The sequence below is a fragment of the Lagopus muta genome, chromosome 3 (genome assembly GCF_023343835.1).
Source record: "Lagopus muta isolate bLagMut1 chromosome 3, bLagMut1 primary, whole genome shotgun sequence".
Lineage (NCBI taxonomy): Eukaryota > Metazoa > Chordata > Aves > Galliformes > Phasianidae > Lagopus > Lagopus muta.
In genome coordinates this window covers 67,785,670-67,805,060 of record NC_064435.1, presented here as the reverse complement: position 1 = coordinate 67,805,060, position 19,391 = coordinate 67,785,670, and the positions used below count along the sequence as shown (strand labels likewise).

General features: G+C 38.5%; 1 long non-coding RNA gene across 1 annotated transcript; it reads left to right on the top strand.

Moving 5' to 3' along the window:
* The first annotated feature begins 7,883 nt into the window (after nucleotides 1-7,883).
* On the top strand, nucleotides 7,884-15,478 carry LOC125691140 (uncharacterized). The gene is made up of 3 exons (XR_007375931.1): nucleotides 7,884-7,919; nucleotides 15,232-15,314; nucleotides 15,410-15,478. It is a non-coding gene; the product is annotated as an uncharacterized LOC125691140 (long non-coding RNA).
* The last annotated feature ends 3,913 nt before the right edge of the window (nucleotides 15,479-19,391 follow it).

Sequence of the window (19,391 nt, the reverse complement as noted above, 5' to 3'; positions counted from 1 at the left end):
GTTTAGTCACAGGCTACTTTACCACTAATTTGGCAGTCCAGACTGAACTTTTTGCTTTGACCAGGGCAGGGTTGTTAAAACGTACTTTATGGGAGATGGGGGTTAAGAAAGACAGTGGCTATTGTTTGTTTTTTTCTCCTGCTTTTAATGTCTACAAGAAATTAGATGATGGTGGTACATAAATTTTACATTAACTACATTTGTATTGTTGTATTTAAAAAAACATTGCTAAAATGGAATGTAGCATGCATGTGGAACAGCAGCATGATTATACAAATCAAACTATGCCAATGATGGTAAGATACAATCCAGTTCCTGTTAAGACTAATAAAGGAAGTTCTAAATTCAACTGGACTACATGCAACCATGTGTTTCTTTAATTATCCTTTCCTTGATAACTGTGATGCATGAGGAAAGAAGCAGAGATGAGAAATAGCTGTAAAAGTTCTAGCTGTTGTAAAATTACCTGACCTAAATCTGGCCTGAATTATCTTTGGTTAAGTAGGATGCTTTCTTAGGGACTATAGTTGAAGAATGAGTACAGAAAAAGATCTAAAAAAGAAGTACATAGTACATACAGAAAAAGAAAGAACATAACTCCTTAAATTAATGCCAATTGGGAAACAAGAAAATAATTTTAGGAAGTGGAATCAAATTACTCTTTCACGTCCTGAAATTAAATGCATCTGTAAATAACTAAGTGGTCCTAAGTAGGGACCAGACTTCTTACTTTCTCATGTTAGGAGTATCATATCAATGATTTCTGAATAGAAATGTTTTATAAAAGATGTAAGCAACTTTAATTCTCTCTATGATCCTTCTACTTGTTCTTGATTTAACTTGCTAACTAGTTCAAGTAAATATTTTGCAGTGTTGGGGCTGCTGGAGCTCCTGGAGGGGAGGAAAGGCTGGCAGGCTGTCCCTGTGGATGCACACTGATATAGCTTGTGCTGCTTTGAAGCTTGGGCTGAAAGGAAAATTTGTGAAGAAGAAAATAGGATTCTCTTTCAGTCCACCAGTTTTCCTGTACAATGTACATGGATGTGGCCACGTGGATGTCTAATGGAGAAAACTGTTAGATGGACTTAGAGCAGCATGGAACATTGTTTGGGTTCTGGCCAGACATGTAAGTGTCCAACCCTGCCTTGTGAAGATTTGCAGGGGACTAGAGCATCTTGAGAAACTTGATGAGAAGTTCAGATACAAATTTTAAACTGTTAATGTTAGCGATAGTCGCTCCACAGAGTCTTGTCATCTGAAACAAAAGGACAAATCACACCCCATCAACAGAACAACCAAGGCAGGAAAACAGTTACTAGTTTCTGAAAGCTGATGGCCTGGTTTTTAAGTGGATTATTTTTGTTTATTTATTTTTATTATTATTTTATTTATAGTTTATTTATTTATTATTTTTTCTGCATCAGATCCTAACTGCCACTTCCTCTTAATTCAGCTTTTATATGTGAGTTACCTTGTTGAGTATGTAACTTCAACTGTATCTCCAAAAGTAATATCTCATAGAATAACATAATGGCTTTGGTTGCAAGGGACCTTAAAGTCCATCTTATTTTCACCTCCCTGCCTTCAGGGCTGCCAGCCAACAATTCAGTCTGCCCAGGGCCCCATCCAGCCGAGCCTTGAATGTAACCAGGGATAGGGCATCCACAACCGCTCTGGACAACCTGTGCCAGTGCCTCAACACTTTCTGAGTGAAGAATTTCTTCCTGACCTCTGACTTAAATGTCCCATCTTTTAGTTTAAAGACATTACCCCTTGTCCTGTCACTACTAGGCAATACAAAAGTTGCTCTCCTTGTTGCTTATAAGCCCCCTTCAAGTTCTACTTATTTCAGTGGAAAATAAAACAGATAGAAAAAGCACAATAACACTGCTCTGTAGAAGAAATTCTCAGCTACAAAACCCTATTTTTCAACGTTGTCACCACCATTAGCCAATTCATGGGGATGAGCTGATCAAGATGTTCTCCATTTCACGTTGTGGTGGTCTTGATGCCATCCAGAGTGTGGTTTGTCTTTCACATCACAGTCACCACTCCTGAGCCTCACCACCCTTTGCCTCACTGTGCTCGCATCCACTTTTTGATCTCTATAAATGTTCAGCAACTGTCAGTGATTGTCAAGGCATGTAAATTCTTCTGCATGGAGGAACTTAGTTCCATGTCTTTACTTCATACACACTTCCATGTCTGACACCACTTTGTCAGACTGCCCCTCTGCTGCCATCTGTTTCGTGATAAAAAATTGTAACAGAATATTGTTGAGAAGGTTCACTCTCTAGGGTCATAACACCAACATCTGCCTCTGACTTCATAGACCAGCATAATAAAATAAGAGGTATTACTTTCAGAACAGCCATTATGCATGGATTTCAGTCAAATTTTTGAGACAGATACATTATCATAATGTGTAGTGTAAGTCTAGAGATGTAAATTGTTTCATTTAGTAAATTGCTTAGGGCTTTTAGGCCAAAGTAGACATTGATCTATTAGCATTTATTGGCTCATTAAGTCTAATAACTGTAGGCAAAGGATTTACAACAGTATTGGGATTTTAGTTCAATCACATTGCAGTTTTGCATTTTTGTCTGAGAAGTCTTTAGGTTTTACAAAGTTTTTCTCAACGTTTGCTTTACTTGCTATTATATTCAGATGAAATGTTTTTTCATAGCTGGACAATGAAAATGTTCAATAAATGTTCAATGGCAATTCAATATTTGTGAACATCATCACCTGCAGATCTGTTCTTAAAACTATGTTTTTCAATTTTGCTTTGAAAGAAAATAGCAAACAAAGAAACAAATATAAAGCCTCACAGCAGGTCATCTTCCTATCTTTCTTTAATGTCTGTAAAATCCCAAGTTGCTCAGATATCATTAATAATGTCTAACCAATTTTCTCAGGAAAAGTCTGGAAAGTCTTTTCAGAATTTGCACTCTCTAATTAAAAAAAAATCACTTAATCTCACCCTACCAGTTTCAAACTGAGGTGAACATTTAAGTTTGTGGACAAAATCAAAACACAATTAGACTTTACATAGCTCCCCAGATTGGGAAATTATTTTGAAGTCTTTTTAAGTAATACAAAGAGAAGTCATTAGAAGCAATAGATTAAGTAGAATGTTTTTCCTTCTAAGACAAGAGACTACATCCTAACTAACCAGCGAGTGTCCTCAAATCCACGAATCTTAAGCTATATTCAGATTTTTACTAGGATGAGACCCACTGACACACACTGGTCTTCCTTTCATCTCTCACCTCACATGCACACACGTAAGTAGCATGCATTTTTCATGGAAATAAACATGTTGTCCAGAAAGAAGTAGAATATGAGCAGAACTACTTCTTCCTCTTTAAAGTAATCTTGTATTACAAAGTGGAATAATATAATGATAGCTGCTTTGTAAAAATACTTTGATTTTCACAAGTGTTAACTCAGGGCTTGTTTTCTGATGTGTAGATGTGCAATTTAATTGCAGCACCTTCCTAGGTAACAGTTTAGGGAAATATACCTCACAGAGATTTAACTGAAAATCAACAGGTTACTGATAAGATAGTTATTTTAATAAAAACAAGCTAACCCCAAATACATTATTAAAAAAAAAAAAAAAAAAAAAAAGAAGAAGCAAAAATCAGGGGAACTCTGTAAAGGAAGAAGTATTTCTTTCAACTTACCTTCTGAAAAGGTGATAACATCAGGTTAAAAAATAAAGGGACCAGTTTGTACATGCCTGAAGTGGAGTAACCACTGAATTGTTAAGATAATCATTATCCAAGTATAACCAAATCTTTTGAGATTCCACTCTTTGATGCAGGAATCTTAACTCTGAACTACTCTCTCCAGTTGCCAAAGGCAAGAGATATGCTATTGTGCGCAGTTATTCTATCATCTATCAACTCTTAAACTGCTTAGAAAAGTATTAAAGAAATACAGCCTTTTGTTGCCACCCAATAGATCAGACTGCCCAGAATTCTATCCGACTTGGCCTCCAGAACTGGGGCAGCCACAGTTCTGCCAACTCTGGGCAAATTGTTCCAATGCCTTATCGCCCACCGATTAAAAAATTTCTTCCTAATTACAGTCTTCCAGTATTTACAGGGAGATTATAAACAACAAGGAAGACTATCTACCTTTTTTACACAAGTAGATAGTGATTGGACAAGGGGAAATGGTTTTAAACTAACGGAGGGGAGATTTCAGGGGGAAGTTTTTTACAGAGAAGGTGGTGAGGTGCTGGAACAAGCTGCCCAGAGAGGTGGTGAATGCCCCATCCCTGGAGGTGTTTAAGGCCTTCTATGATTCTATGAAAATTCTGTGGTTTTCTCCCACTGCTTCCTAAAGCAACAGTATTTCCTGACTCTTCTGTTTTTCAGTAGTACACCCCATTCTCCCATCGAATCTAGTTTAAAATACTGGTGATGAGCTCTGCCATTTTGGTGCCTAGTGTATTCATCATAAGATGCAGCAGATTGAGGGCCCCTTGTAGCATCTTGTTCCTCTAACTTAGCTATGGTATCCTACACCTTGTTGTGGACAGGGTTGCTATCCCCTCCTTTCCCACTGAAACGTAATTTAAAGCCCTTTCAATGATATCAGACATCTCCTGGGCCAAATTTATTTTCCCCCTATGACCTACTTGTACTCCATTGGGCCAGGTGCTATGTAAACTATCCCATCTTGTTTAGGATGAGGGGGTGAGGACATGCCAGCCTCCTAGAAAAAAGTGGGGACAAACCTAAGGCTGTCAGTATGAAGCATAGGTTGGAGGGCATATCTCTTCCCCCATGTAGGTAGTATAATACAGAGTCTCTGTGGAAGATGCAGTTCAAGTCTGTATTCATGCAAAAATCTTCATGCCTGTATTGTTTGTTTATATATGAGAAAACTTTATTCTAAAGGACTATCTCACAGAGAAACTTAATGCACAGTGTAGTGTCGAATACTGCACAAAAGCTGCAGACGTATATTCCTAAGGATTACCTCAAAGCTACTGTTAGTATGCAGTGCAGAACTGAATGTAGAAAAAAACTAATCCTTGACAATTGCTTCTGTCTCTAGGGGAAGGCTTGAACTAAAGAAGGAGCTATATCCAAAATAATAGTGGAAGGAAAAAAAAAACAAAAAAAGGAAGAACTGAAGAATCCTCTCTGTTTAAGGCACTGAATGAGACAGAAGTTGTATGAAAGAGCAATCGGGGTGGCAGCCTACATCCCAGCCTACTGGCACATCGCTCTGCAGTTCCACCAAGTGCCCACAGCCAATCTGGCAGTTGGAACAGAGGAGGAAGGTCAGCCCCATTCCCCCTCACTGCTATCATTAACCTCACGTTCTTTGTACACGGGCATTCTTTCATGCTATTACTTCCTAACTTAACAACTACCAAAAAAGAGCTGAATGGTTTTCATATGAATGATGCAAGTGCCTATGAGATCATGGCATCACAGGATAATTCTAGTTGCAGAGAACCTCTTGACACCATCCAATGCAATCTCCTGATCAAAGCAGGAACTGTGGTCAGATCATTCCTGGTTTTCAGAGTGTTATCCAGTCTGGTTCTAAAGGATGAAAACTTTAGGAAGACCCAGAACTACAAGGGAGAAAGCTGGATCACAGCAGAGATCAGAAAGACTGGAGTAGAAAAGGAAGAGGAAAAGGCAGAGAAGACAGTAAATGTTTTTCTCTAGTACGTATACTGTAAATACAAATACACATAAAAAATACACATTACCAATGGCAACAATTGTACTAGATAATATAGAGATAAAAATGAAAGGACAAATTTAACCTTTTCTCTAATAATTACTTAAAGATATATTAAAATTATAGTTCAAAATAAGTAATAGTTCTTCATTATACTGCAGGCATTTGTGAAATAATTGAACTATGTTAAGCCTAGTCATATGTGTCTATGCATGCATACATAAAGAAAAATACCCAAATGATAGAAAATTTAGTATGTGACTGCATTTCTATAAAACTGTGACACCCTGAGAAAGTTTTTGGACAATAAAGAAATTTATATCAGAGCAGCCACAGAACTTGGTGACTGAATATTTTGAAAAGATCTTTCTCAAGAAGTTGCTACGTGATACTCAAACTCCAGATGTTGCTTGGAATAAAGGAGGGGAAAGAAACTAAAACCACGCAGGAATGATACCTACAAGTTTGAGGTGAAATGAACCATTTCAGATGGTCTTCAGTAGTGTAGTAGGTTACAGAACAGCTAATAAGCTAGTATGGGATGGAATACTATCTTTCAATTCATCCTAAATACAAAATTGTTTTACAAGGGAATACAGATAATCAATTTGTTAATAAATGTAAAGAAGTTGTTTTTCTTGCCCAACAGAGGTGCGCTACATCCCCATTTTTTTCTTCTTTTTCTGTCAAAAGACAAGTGAATTTCTATACTTTTTTACCTTTGGTATACTATTCTTAGGTGATATTCTACAACTATTTAGCTCTCAAGCAATGGATACTCTGTGATTTCTAATGATTTGCTTATATCCAGTTCTGCAGCTGGGTAGGTCACATTCTATAGTATGCAACTAGATGCTTATGAGAAGATTTGAAAGCTCAGACTGCCTTTGACATTCTTTTTGTTTTGTTTTGTTTTGTTGTTTTTACAAGCTTTTTGTAAAATCAGGCCACATTGGACAAGCATCAAACAAAAAAAAAATAAAGCCAGTAGAAGCAGCTTTGTATGTGACTTTCATGCTAGACCTTACAATGAAAGAAATTGCATTAAATTAACAATTATTCCAAAAATCCTTTTAAGACTAGCTAGACATCTCCTGTAGCAGAGTAATCATTGTGGTAGAAACCATCACAAATCAAAGACATTGGAAAGGTGATTGTACAAAAAAATATTGAGTACTAAGTGGATAATTTTCTTGCCATAGTCTTTAATTCATCTCTCCATGGCCAGTTCCAGCAGTTAGGCATAAATTAAATGCACACCAGCTGCTACCTAAGCTGTGAGTCTGTAGTACTCTGACATTTCTTTTCTCATCTCCAAACTTTGTCCTACTTACATGAACCACCTTATGTGCAACGACACTTCACCTAGCATGAATTTTCAGTCTTCCCTTAGGAGCCTCCTAACATTCATAATTTATGAGAGTTACTGTTGTTTTCTTAAGGAAGAAAGGCATGTGAAATATCATTTAGAAGATTCCATTGGTAGTTATTATCAAATGCCTGAGGAAAATGTTGTAGGTTACATATTAAAGAGTTCACGCTATTTGAGCAACTGAGTTATATGAGTTAGAAACTGAGGAAAGGACTCATCTTCTGCCCACTGTCAGGATTTGCTAATAGTTCATGTCATACTTGACACAACATTGCCTGGCCTACCCATAGAGATCTCCAAAGCCAATGACCCAATCCAGAAGATCCTTCTTTATCGGCCTTCACAGTTTATCAAGACTCATGGAGCTCATGTGCTGAATTGCTAGGATGTTGAAGCTAGTAAAGAAACTATGGAGATGAAGAAATATTTGTGTCAATTACTGTTGTGCTGCAACAGTAGTATGTTACAATAAGCTGACATAAAAACCAACAAAATGTAGCTGGAAGGGTCACACCACAGAACTAAAGGTTTTAAAGCCTAATCTGCATCATTTTGAACTTTTAACAGAAAAATATTTTTGCCTTTTCAAGTCAATAGTGTCATCCCCTGCTTCACTGGTTGTATGGGAACTGCTGAGTCACAACCTGAACCTCTGATTGATCACCTGAAGCAAGCAATGAGTCAGCCAGAGGCACACAGGTGAAGGCAATTCACCTGTGCTGCCGGAAGGGGTGGAGCCTCCTAAACCTATTTAAGAGCTGGCTACAAATGGGGAAGGATCCTTTCTGGAGATCTACTCTGCTGGACTTTAATAAGTGAGTCCAGGATACTGGTAAGCTGTCTATCTATACTCTTTCTGTTATTGTAATCTACTTTGCCTAATTCTCTTGTTTATTTTGTGATTATACCATCTTAATATTCATTGATTAAACATTGGTACAATTATGAACTAATAGCAGGTCTGTATTAATATCTTCTATTCCTCAAAAGAAGAAATAAAAAAAGAGTGGCTGACTCCTCAAACTCACTGGATACGTGAAAAAAATATATCACCAGCTCAAAATTAATGCAAAATTATTTAATTCCTTGGTGAGATGGAAGGTAATGTATTTTGGAGCCATGGTTCCTAGCTGAGTAAACCAGTTAGGTTAATTATTGGGCTTAAGATAGTTTTTTGGGTTTGAAGGTGTAGACTATTGCTAGGTAACTGATCATTGTAATTCTAGTAACTAACTTGTACAGTGAAAGTTAGAATATGTTATGTGTATAGTTGAAAAACTTCTGCAATTAATGAACAGTGTTGTGCTCCATTTGGGAGAACGGGAACAGGGAAAAGCCAAGACATATTGATGTTATCAGGCATATTGCTCCTTCATAAAATATTGCTTAATTGCTAAAGAATATTTGCTGATGTCTCCACATAATTGTCAGTCCATACAGAAACAGCTCATCAGGGCTGCTAACTGAATTCCCATGTGTTTGTAATGTCAAATTGTTGGTAAATCTTAATATTGCAAGATACTTCTATGAACAAGATTTCTTTTTGTACTCCTACGCTAGCTGTGGTAAATGCTGCCTATCAGATGTGTTTATAAATACAGCACACTGCAGTCTAAGTATATGTTTGACAAATCAAAGGCAAGATCTGTCTTACTCTCAAAGGCTAAAACTGCTAAAAACGTATTATTTTTATCTGAATTCAGATCCTGTCTTTGTCATCAGTAGTAGTAAGCAAGTCACTTGTTAATGTTCCTATTAATTGTTTACAGTGCCATAGAGAGACTCAGGTTAAGATCAGGGTCTTGCTGTGATGAGTGAAATTGTATTGAGAGGTGAACAGAGGTAGTGCAGAACTGCTGTACATCAGAGAAGTTGCAGGGACATGAGTGATCTGTTCATATCCACAACATAGTGTAACATATAGTCCCCTTAGCACCAACTTTGTGAGCCTGTGAGATGTGCAGCAATAATTCTACATTCTTCCATTTTCCTATGTCCTTTTCTGTCCATTCACAAACTGTTGCATCATAAAGAAAATTACAATGTAGTTTTCTGTTAAATATCAATAAATTGCATTTAGTTATAGCTATAATATACAGTCCCCATTCAAGATAGTGCAAAATTGCTTTTCAGTAGCATTTGAAAGGAAATAGTCCTCACTCAATAATTGTGTAAATTGTTAGGGTATTATGTTCATATTACTACAACTATGTTCCAAGACAAACAAGCACATATTACTTTCAGAAAACTTTGATTTATTTTTTTCATTTTTAGTGGTTAACCTGAAATATAAAGTTATTGTGTTTGTAAAGCACTTGGCTCTCTCTTCATCCACAGCTATTTTTTTTTAAGTTGGGAAGACATAAAAACTTATTTTTCTTTTTAATGATGAGTCTTCTCATGGATTATTCTTGCACCTTTATTGTTGCCTCTGGTAAGGAGGTATCAGACAAAGAAAGAAATGTTTGCAATGACCTTTCCTGTCCTGGAAGAAAACCTAAACCAACTTGCTGGTGATTTGTCATCTTGTTTACAAGTTAGCTAAGATTTGCTTTTAAAAGGGAGAACAGTTCACTCCTTTTATGATTTTATAAATTATATTTGAAGGCAGTTTTTGTTTCTGTCATTTGGAGCAGCTGTGCAGGGAATATGTTGGAGAATTTGATATACTATTGACATTATTTTATGAAAACAGTGTCAGATTTTATTTGTGCAGATGATAGCTAAAAGACCCAAGTGACTGTCAGTTATTAGTGGGAACATCAAAGAAAATAAGCAGATGGGCATGAAATACTTCCAAATACGGGACAAGAAAGCCACGTCAATTTGTTGTACAGTGTCAAAACATAAGGCATTTAATGGTGTTACAGTTTTCCAGACCAGGTGCATTCTCTTAAATTGGCTAGTATTGTTTAACTAAGAAAATAAGCAACCAATCAACCAGAACAGTTCACTTGAAGTTCCTCAGACTTGGACACTATAGGTCTGCAGAAGTTTATCCTTATAGATTATGAGAGAAAAGGACAGTTGTTCCAGCGCTTTCTGTGATAGCTTTATTTATAGAAAGTACACTGAGTATCTGAAACATCAAAAAGGGTATTGTATGGATGGCATACAAACTAGTAAGAACTTATGCTTTGGTACATTGGCTTGATTGAACCCATTTAATATCTTGAATTTTTCAGAGGTGTAAGCATATTTGACACTTAAGTACAAGGATCTCTCTCAACAGATGGATAGACCCATTCAGATCCATCTTTCAGGAGTAAAGAGCGAGATGCATCCCCAAGCATCTCTGGACAAGAAAGGACAGTAAGTTCTATGGCACTCAGATGTTTTGCAAATCACAGAATTGCAGGGGTTGTAAGGGACCTCCAGAGATTGTCGAGTCCAACCCCCCTGCCAAAGCAGGTTCCCTACCCAGGTTGCACAAGTAGGTGTCCAGGCAGGTCTTGAATATCTCCAGAGAAGGAGACTCCACAGCCTCCCTGGGCAGCTTATTCCAGTGCTCAATCCTCCAGTGTTTTCCAGTGAGCTACGGTCTTGCCCTGTTTTGGAAATGCTTTGTTTCCACCTTGCATGGACCTGGGAAAAAAGCATTACACACCTTCAAATATCACAATTCCGTGAAAGAATTCTGGTTGTTGGTCTTGCATTTCACTTCAGACACCTTCCTTCCCCTCCACATAATGCTAGCATACTGTAGTTGTAGTAAGAAATACAGTAGCCTCATTCTTCATTGCTTTTTTTTCCACACTGTCAAACTTTCACATCTATTTATATAAATTTGCCGCTGAAGGTACATAACATATTTTGCCCGTGTCAGTGGAAAAGCTAATGAAAAAAATTAAACCTGTTTTTATTGCCTGAATAGGAAAATTCTTCATGAGAAGTCATAAATATATTAAAAAAATTTACTGACCAAAGAAAGCAGCAAGTCAATTCTCAAGATAAGTGTCCTATATTATCCATTATTTTTAACAATCTTCAAATAATTTTTGAACAGTGGTGAACTGTAACTTGTATACATAATGATGATACAAAGTTGTTTACTAGATTAAGTAAAGAGAAATGAAAGCAATTGTGAAGATGTTTCAGAAATGGTCATTTTTAAAGATGCATGAAACGTACCATGCTAATGAAATGGGAACATTGAGTACTGAAGGAAGAGTATTGTTGTTTTGTGTGTGTGTGTGTGTGTAACAAATGATTTTTACAAAATGTTATTAAATGTATACAAACTTATTGAAAACGCAGCTTTACAAGGAATACGTGTTCTGTGGCTTACCTCATGTATTGCACTCAAATTTCATGAATGAGAATTTTAGAGATACTAGCTGCGTATGCAACCTCACATGTTTATTTAATTTTTGTCTTACATTTGCTTTATTTTTCATGTAAACCAAAGTGATCTTAAGAGTTCCTTTTAAATATGAACATTTTTATTCTCTGGTGTCACTGAAGAAACTGACATTTCAAAACAAGTGCAAAGTATTGTTGAACTGAACTTGGTTTATAGCCCAGTGGTGTACACAGTGATTCTCCAAGATCAATGAATGAAATATTGTGCTAAATAATCAATATTCATATCTAATGGGAAAATAGTAAATATGAACTTCACACATTTTCAATAGTTCTAACATTTATACTTACGTGAAAAGTGCATTGAGAATTATTGTAAATTTACATAAGGTATTGTAAATTTGGGGGAACATTGTGAATATTGTGTTGTCTTAATTTATTCAAAGAAGAGCATCAGTAAAATCAAAACTAAAAAGGTACTACAATTCAGCTATAAATTTGATATGGCCTGTTTATGGGCCATGATTTATTTTATGGCATCAGCAAAGAAATGTTTTAACTGATTACATGAGGCAAAACCAGCTGGGATTTAAGATATCACAAATTTATCAAAGCTGATAGATTTATATAAGCCTGCATCTGAACATATATTAAATATGAACTCCAAATTATCATATCATCAAATCAACGAATTACAGTTCTGGATGTGTCTGGCAAAACTATTACACATAACGTAGACTATAATATACCCATGTCCTCTAAATACTGATAAGAGGGAATTTCTGCCAACATATGATTTTGGTATTAATTATATTCTAAGAAATGGTTGAACATATTAAAAGCCATGGAATATTTTTTTAATCTGCATTTGGTTAAAATTTTCTGGCTGAAATCAATAATGGAAGAATAATGTTGGTTTACAAGAAAATGTTTGCCTGACTAGAGCAACCTAACAATTGCAAGTTAATGAAGAGATCTGGCTTAATTGCTTGATAATTTGCAGTTAACAAAGAGCCAGTGCAAGTAAAATGAAGAAAGGGTAGTCAGGTTTGTTGTTTCAATGTATCTCCAAATGGAAACAACAGGTGCACAGAGGAATTTCTCTGCATCCTCAGTCATCTAAAGAATACTTCCTATAACAACTCAATATTTACAAGTAGCCTTGTGAAAAGCCTCAGAACTTGGAGAGAAGTTCTTTGTTCAGTATCAGCTATCAGTTCAGCATAAAGGAGATGAAGCTTAGGATAAGGAAATTACTAACTTAAGCTGATGAGTACTGAGACAAACATGTTAATAATTTGTCAAAGAGAAATATATTATCTGCTGAGCACTTATTTTCAATGTTTGTATCTTCCTCAGTCACTTGTTTACAGTTGATCACTTTGATTATATTTTCAAAGGGCAGTCTTTAAGGTTTGCTAGCATAGGCTAGCATCAGTAGCACTCAAGATAGCTGATACTGTATCAAGGAACAAAGGCTACCAGAAATAGACGGTATTGTAGAAAATTCTTGTAGACTCAAGGAAGAAGATCAAAACTATCCATGATGGTTTGTAGCTATCAAAGGCAGAGAAGTCTCAGAAAAAATTTCTTTCAGATCAGGTATTTCAGCCTGAGCACTGAAGAGTAGTAATTAATAATCATCATCTGTGATCCTGCCATCTATTTTATTTAAAATCTAGAATGCTCATTTTGTTTTGGTACTTACTTCTAAATGAGTGTAGGTGTCATTAGCACTTGACAGGGGAGGGCCATTCCATCTACTGTCCATTGTCCCTAAGTCTGCTGTGTCCCCAAGCATGATCAGAGCAACAAGACAACCCACTGCTTTTCCATCTCTGTTCTACCACTCCTCTTATAAGAAGAGTGTCTTAGATTTATGGTTCTCACTTCATCAAGAAGCATAATGTCAGCCTGGAGCTGGGCTGTGCCAGCAACTCAATGAGGAAAATATTGATATCAGTAACTGGAGATGTTCAAACTCATATAATGGGGAGGTTTTGTCATACCCAAATGCCACCAAATGTTGTCAGCTTATAACTTTCAAGAATCAGGTTCTTGGATGGAAACAGCTCATAGAATTGACTAAAAATATAATCCACAACACAGTGTTAAAAAAGAGAGGGGGGGGGAAATGAGCAAAGAAATAAAATATAAGGTATAGAGCACGTTCATAAAATCAAAATATTTCTTGACTTTTGCTCTGACATTTACACCAGGTTGAACACAAGCTGTTTGTTTGCTTTGTTACCTGACATTGAAAGTACTGTCAGAAATGAATAAAATCCACAGAATTTCTGCAGCTAGTGTGCAAATACTCTTTTGGAACGGTAATATTCTTGGCATTTTTGAATTATAAAACTGTCTTCGGATTAGAAAAATGAGCAGCTTTGAAAGAGCAAAGTTTGACAGCCTGAGGCCAAGTTCACAGAACTTTTCGAATTTGCTGCAGAGTGACAAATTTGTAAAACAGCAGAAATACCAGAATATATCTCAATAATGAGCAATATTTTGTCTTGTACTTTTCTCAATATCACCTCTAACATTGGCTGAAAAATCACTCCTTGAATAATGTATATGGAGAAAAATTTCTGTTGTTCCATGAATGCACTGGCTAACATTTCTTTTATCATTCAGCCAGTAACTCAAATATTACTCATCTAAAAAGACCATAATGATCCTGTACACTTCTCAGGTAGTGATCAAGCACTTCTAATTGCTACATGAACATGAAGGGGAAGGGAACTCTCCAATGTCAGATCTATCTCTTTCTCTGTTGATTAAATCATGTCTAGGTGGATTTGTGTGGGTCACATATATGCAGGAATGATCTTGAAGGTTTTAAGAGTTTTTTCTTCCTCCTTTTGGTTATTAGAGAGAATCATCTGTGACACTGAGATTCTTTGTAGGACTCAACAGATGCCATAGTGTCTTTTAGTTAATTCACATAGCTTGCAATGTTTATTTTTTTGGACTGCAATTCATTTTAAGATGATGCATGAGCTTTACAGAATTTCTTCTGTGGTTTCCAGTTCTAAACTTGTCCACAGACTTCAACTTGTAAATTGCAGTGCTCTGTCCCTCACTCTACTCTGGGTATGGAGATGAGAATGCAGCTAACAGAGCAGCACTGCAGTGCCATACTTAACTACATTTGTTTAATGTACACCTACCTTCCTACCTTCCAAATTTTACATAATTATGATAAATTGCATATCAGTACTCCTGGTCACTCAGGACTAGGCTTCTCTGAGAGGCACTTGAATCTACTGACCTGCAAGGGATGTTATTTCCTTCTCTTTATCTTTTGTTTTTGACCACACCTAGCTGTGACGCTCTGAGTAACAGCCCAATACCTTGACCTGAGGAGCTGAGTTCAATCGCTGCACAGCTCTTTAATTACCTTGGGAATAAAAGGCTTGTTTATTTTCCTAGCCTTAACTCACTCAAATGGAGTTGCCTTGTTCTTGTGCGTACCTTGTTCGTATACAATGTAATGTATAGATTGAATAGATGTAATGTACATCTAGGGAGATGTATGTTGTTCAGGCTGTGTGCCTGGTTGGCAAAACCTAGGGAGTGAGAAAAAGACAGAGCAGGTGTTAGCTGCCTGCCCCAATCCTCCAAAGGTGTGCTTGTGGGAAAAGTGTGTATTAAAAAAAAAAAAAAAAAAAAAAAAAAAAAAAATTGCCACCATATTGCCTGGCCTTATGTAGGTTTTACAATGAAAGAGGCTATAGGTTTTGTATGACCTTTTCTCCCGTAATGTGCTTACTATTAGGATTCAGGAGGAAGTTACCCTTTAAGTTTGCAAATTGTTGATTTTTTTCGTGCTTGAATAGGAGGTAGAAAAGAAGAAAAGAACTGAAAATAATACGGATGTTTTGTGAGGACAGAGGTGTTGTACTGCTTGGATAAAACAGTGGTGAGTATCAAAGACCCAAATACAGTAAAAACGCATTAGATTTGTATTAAATTAATTTCTCACTGTTCTCCAAAGTTGATCTTTACTGCACTTAGTCTCAGCAGATGTATGGAATAGAGAAAGCAGATGTATAGAATGGAGAAACCAGACGGGATGTGACCAAGCGTGTTCTTAATTGATCTCTGCATTGATTTCCATGAGTAGCAGGTAAGTCTAACAGTCCATAAGAATTTCAGGTTTTCATTATGCTATAATAAGCTGCTGAGGAGAATTGCACTCAATGGTCAGTTTTGGTGCCTAGCCTGTCCCTTGCCTCCTTCATGAATTTTGCCTGCTGTTTCTGTTACAATTTCAACAAAAAAATCACTGTGAAATATCTCTTGCATATCCACTATATGCCTAGTGAGAAAATAACTTTGGTAAAAAGTATGTTAATATCTCTTGGCAAGGCAGAAAAGAAGTTAAATTTAGCCTAGAACCAAATTCTTCTCCTTTTTTTTTTTTTTTTTTTTTCCCCAGGCATAGGTCATCCGTTTGAAAACACAATCCTGTAAATGGGACTAACATCAGCAAATTGTATACATGACAATCAAGGTAATAGCAATACTCTCTGTGAGCTGTTTTAATATATGAGAGCAGGAATTTTTTTTATCCCTGTTGCAGCACGTGCCCGTTCCGATTCCCCGGGAGACCGCAGCTTGGCCAATTACTGAGGTGACACCAATATGATGAGCAGCAAATGGCGTTTATTACACGTATACACTACCTTATATAGCCTAATTACTTCGTCTACGCCCCTGAAGGCACACACCACACATCAATCATTAGAGCAGGGAGGGAGCTTAACACATCAGACCCCGCGGGGGGGGTCTCGCAGTTTCGCAGTTGCTGACAACATCTCCCCCTCTCCATGCTCAAGAAAGCATACTACAACTTGAGAGGACCCTAACCGCCTACACCCCGAAATCCCCGCATTGCGCCTATACATGCCATTGTCCTCTCGGATACGCCTTGCCCCGTTACAACCCGATTCGCAAAATATCCTATCCTAATAACCCTATAACCTATTAACTTAATAACAACCTATTATCTTAACAATCCTAAAATCTTAATATCTTATATAAGTTCAACCTTAACCTTACAACCGTCTATTAGCCTTAAGATAAGTCTTACAAGAAACGATGCAGTGTATCCCTATTTAATACTAAATCAAGCTGGGACATTTGCTTTAGCAAGCGCCATGTCTTTATATATAATATAACTATAAGAACTAAGCGTAATACTATTAAACCTAATATAACAACTACCGGATGTAGTATAAAGTTAAATATTCCCGTTGCTGTGGGAGACCAACTGAAAAGAACCTCCCACCAGTGATGTTCTCCAGCCTTCATTACTCTCTCCAAGATGCGATGTATCTTTTTCACGTCATGATGAACAGTAATCAAGGTCTTTTGTCCATTGTCTTTGATGCGTTTTAATAGTCGATGCAGATCATCATGTTGTAGAAGCTCCCTTACTAAAGCGAGATTCATCCCACTTGGAGTAGGTGATAGGTCTTTAATCACCGTGTAGTTAGCCTGCAAGAACTGATGTGATGTTACCGACACTTAACAATTAAAGCCTACGATACTGGTGAAGTTATAGACAAAGAGATTAGAGATTACTGATTAGAGTGATTGCTAATAGCTCTAGTGGCACTATCTATGCCCAATATATACCAACGTTGTCTCAGGTACCTGTTGGAACGTACCTCAAAAACAACAAACTTCTGTTCAATATCAAGGCAGATGTCTCAAGCCTTGAGAGCACTGCTCTCACAAACCTGCTGTATGGAATTGCTTGTTCTCCAGGCCTCAATCTGGCCACCTGTCCATGAAGGGAACCTATTCTGATGCCCACAATGTATACTGCACTGGCTTAAGAACCATGCACATCAGATTTGTTACATGCAGAAAGAGAAGGCCTAATACTGTCAGGATTTCTAATGCATTTAAAGCAAGGAGTGATTTCAATCCCTGTTTCTCTACACAATCTATCAGGCATGTGATGTCTTTCCGATTGAGGGATACCCCTCCCAGGCTTCTGTTACCGTTCCCTACTAACAGGAAAATCTCTAGTACTTTTCCTTCCTCTATCAGGCTGGATCTAAACTTCTCACAGTCTGTTAGTGCATCTCTCTTAACTCCCAAATGCAAATTCACCTTTCTCCTTTCGCTATCCTTGTTCAGTCACAGCTGGAAGCTGCAAGCTCCACACCGCTCCCACTGTGCCCATCTCCCTTTGATCATACACTGACTGTTGTAGAGGCTTCTGATGGTTGCATGCGCACTCAATCTTGTAAAAGGATGTGTGGGTCGAGTCAATGGGTCTGAACACTGTGGCAGAGAGTGGGTGCGGAGACTATCGTTATTTCTTTCTCCATCGGGTGTAACCTGAGCAGAGGGCGCCGGCCGGACGCCACCTACACCTTCAGGTGCAGTCAGAGTGGACAGTGCTGGCCGTACACTATCATCCGAGCACCTGTAAGTTACATCGCTTCCCTTTCTCTCTGCTGTTTTTCCTTCTACCGCTTCTCTAACTTTTGACCAATCCATACCCGAGCCTTGCCCGCAGTCCCCACCCCCCTGGGTGTTACTGCATTCCACCTCCTGAGAGGAGACAGCAAGTGTCCCATCCCAGCTCACTTTTCCCCCTGCCCCCACAGGTGGTATTGAATTACACAGAGAAGGATACAGCGGTTGTCCTGGATACGGCTGAGAAGTTTCAGCGACCTTGGATTCCTGCACTTGAGCCGTTTTGCAAGATAAAAGTGCAGACAGTTCAGCGCAGTTTTCTTCTATTTGTTTATGCGAGGCTGAATCCGAGAGGGCAGTGAAGGGGGATGTCGATGGTGCGGACAAGATGTTAGTAGTCATAGCTGAGGGCATATTTGCGGTGTTCTCTTCCTCAGTGGACCTGCAAGAAAGCACGCTCCCTGCACAAGTAAGCATAATCCTGCCCAAGAGGTGCTCCCCCATTCCCATGGTTAACGCCACTGTGGGCGAGGGGCTCACTGAGGAACAGGACCCCGATCTTGGGTAGGCAGTGCCGCATTGTCTGGCCCATTTGGTGTTCCCGGGGAGGGGCCCTGGGCCTACAGCACCCTCCCATCCTCGTTTCCCTGCGGCACTATGACAAACTTCCAACATTGGTGTGCAACATGTCCAGCTCTGCCACATAATTGGCACCGCCTCTCCGGTCCCTGTGAACCACCCTGCCTCGTCTTCTCAGGGCACTGCGCCTTGAAGTGACCACGCTGCCCACACTTAAAGCATGGGCCTTTATCCCTTCCTTCCCCGACCTGAGTGGCTGACATCATCGCGGTCTTAACTACAGAATTAACCGAAGCAGCCATTCCCTGCATGGCGGCTACTAGTCCCTCATAAGTTAATGGTGTGACTTTCTGATGATCTAATACATACTTAATAAGCTCCCCTGGGGTAGTTAGGGTACCCGGTGCTGCTCTGATGATTTGCTGGATGTCTGGCAGTGATTTCTGCTTAAGACAATCTATTATGACTGGCGATTGGACCTCCCTTGGGAGATCAGATCCCTCCACTGCACGAATTAGGCGATTCGCAAAATCAGAAAATGACTCAGAGGGGCCCTGCTTTATGTCTGCCCACGGAAGCACAGGTTCCGCAACCTTAGCCAATTCTCGTAGGGCTTGAAGGGCTGCCGTTGTAATGGCTGCCAGCTCTCCTGCTCTGAGCAGTGCTGCTTGGCCCTCCGGGGATCCCACCATTCCATCTGCCAGGCCCTGAAGACGTGCAAGATTAGTTCTATCGCCTCTGCGCTGGCCGTTGGCTGGATGGTGGGGGTCACGGTTGGCAGCAGCCACCACAGCTTGAAGTAGTCTATTCCATTCATCATACCACAGGGTGTATTGTATGGGCTCAAGAATAACATGCATAAGGTTCACCACATCATATGGCAAAAGACTAGAAGCCATAAGAGCTTCCACTGCTGCCATAGTAACAGGGGAACGCAGGCCTTTGCTCTTAACTAAATCCGAAAGACGAGTAATCGCTTTGG